Source organism: Penaeus monodon, chromosome 1 (assembly GCF_015228065.2).
Source record: "Penaeus monodon isolate SGIC_2016 chromosome 1, NSTDA_Pmon_1, whole genome shotgun sequence".
NCBI lineage: Eukaryota > Metazoa > Arthropoda > Malacostraca > Decapoda > Penaeidae > Penaeus > Penaeus monodon.
Window position 1 is genome coordinate 18,374,040 of NC_051386.1, and position 2,500 is coordinate 18,376,539.

Here is a 2,500-nt window from a genome sequence, read left to right on the forward strand (position 1 = left end):
CTTCCTTTTCTCTCTCTCTCTCTCTTCTCTTAATCTTCCCCCACCTTCCCCCCCTATCTTTTCCTTCTCTTTTCTTTCTTTCCTTTTCCTCCTTCCCTCCCCCCCCTCTCTCTTTCTCTCTCTCTTCCTCCCCTTCCTTCCTCCCCTATCTCTCTCTCTCTCTTTCTTTCCTCTCTTCTCCCTCCCCCCCCTCCTCCTCTTCCCCTCTCTCTTCCATTCCTCCCTCCCTCCCCCCCTTCTCTTCTCTCTCCTTCCTCCTATCCTTCCTCCTTCTCTCTCTCTCCCTCCCTCCCTCCCTCTCTCTCTCTCTCTCTCTCTCTTGCCATTCGTTCTCACAATCTCTCTCCCCCCGCTCTCTCTCTCTCTCTCTCTCTCTCTCTCTCTCTCTCTCTCTCTCTCTCTCTCTCTCTCTCTCTCTCTCTCTCTCTGAAAAGGAAAACTATGATAAGACGAAGAAGCACAAAACTAAGCCAGAGGAGATCAGGGATTCGGACTCCACAATTAGACCGAACCGGAATCCTAAGTAACAACCATAGCGGATTATTACCCCCGCTGCGTTCCAACTTCTAATCGCGACCGTGGCTTCGGCAACGGGAAAAATAAACAAATGGCCAAATAAAAGTTTGGGGAAGAGTTTAACCAGCTAACGTTTTTATTTTCTTTCGAATATCTCTATATACATCTGTTGATTTTTATGCCAATTAGGGGGAGGCCGGCAATTAGAGTATTTAGCCAAATTCGTCCTAGGAGAGTTCTGGCGAAAGGGGACGAGTAGGAGGGGAAGGGAGGGAGGGGCAAGGGAGGTTGATCTAAGGAGGAGGGGGGGGGGGAGTAAAGGAGCTAAGGGTGCGTATGGAAGAGAGAGTTTTAAAAGGATATGAAGTGCCAAGGCCGAGAAGGCGCGAGATGAGTATTGAGACTCTGAATGTGTTTGGATGCTTGGAGATTCTGGAGTGAGATGATGTGATGAGAGGGAGAGACCGAGAGAGGATGAGAGGAAGAGATCGAGAGAAGGAGAGGGGATGACGAGGGAGAGGATTTGGAAAAGGAGATGATATGTGAGAGAGAGACGAGAAGAGAGAGGGATGAGAGGGAGAGATTCTGGAGTGAGATGATGGATGAGAGGGAGAGATCGAGAGAAGAGAGAGGGGATGAGAGGGAGAGATATTGGAGTGAGATATGATGAGTGGGAGAGATCGAGAGAGGGAGAGTGCGGATGAGTGGGAGAGTGGGGATGGGAGGGAGAATAAGAGAAGGAGAGAGAGAAGAAGAGGGAGAATAAGAGAGGTAGAGAGGGAATGAGAGGGCGAGATCTAGAGAGAGAGAGAGAGAGGAGAGTAGAGACAGAGATAGCGAAAGATGGTCAAAGATTGAGAAGGAAACCGAGAAAAAGATAGCAACAGAGCGAGAGAAAATATCAGATAGAGACAGAAGACATGCATATATACATACATAGACAGACATTCACACATGAGCATACATATAAACACATATATATATGATGCATACATACATGCACCCATACACACACATGCTAACAAACTCACACACACACACACACACACAAACACACACACACACAAACACACACACACACACACACACACACACACACACACACACACAAAACCCAAAACACACACACACACAAAATCAAAAACACAAGCAAACACACATACACAATCAAACAAACACACCCACACAAAGTAAGCAAACACACACACACATACATACAAACAGACTAGTAGGCGATACCGCTGCCCGAATCGACTCCTCCTTAAAGCGGCCTCGAGAGCTCAGAGGATTGGCGACCGAAAGGACCTCCAAGGGGGACAAATTCGAGAGATGACACTATAGTTTATGAGAGGAAAGTTAGATGACTTCACAGGGAGGAAGTTATGTGTCTTCAGACTGAGGAAGGAGGAGGGGGAGAAGGGGGAGGGGAGAAGGGGGAGGGGAGAAGGGGAGGGGAGAAGGGAGGAGAGAGGGAGAGGGGAGAGGAAAGGAGGAAAGGGGAGAGGGAGGAGAGAAGGAAAGGAGAGAGGGGAAGGAAGGGGTGGGGAGAGGAAGAAAAGGAAGAAGGGGGAGGGCGGAGTGGGAGGAAAGGACGAAGGGGAAGAGAGAGAGAGGGGGGGCTAAGGAAGAAGGGGAAAAGGAAAGAGGAAAGGAGAGAGGGAAGGAGGGAAGGAGGAAGGAGGAGGGGGAAAGGAAGAAGGGATAAATGGAAGGAGGAAATGAGAGAGGGAGAGGAAGGAGCGAAGGAGAGAAGGGGAAGAGGGGAGGGAAGTAGAATAGGAAAGGAGGGTGGGAGGGAAGTAGAGAAGGATAGGAAGGAGAGTGTAAGGAAGAGAGATAGAAAAAAAGTAAATGAAGAGAGGGGAGGAATGGGGGGAAAGGGAGGATGAAATGAGGGATTATAAGAGAGAAAGGAAGGATTAAAAGGATAAGGAAGGGATGAGAAACAGAGAAAGAAGAGAAGGGAGATTAAAGAAGAGAAGGA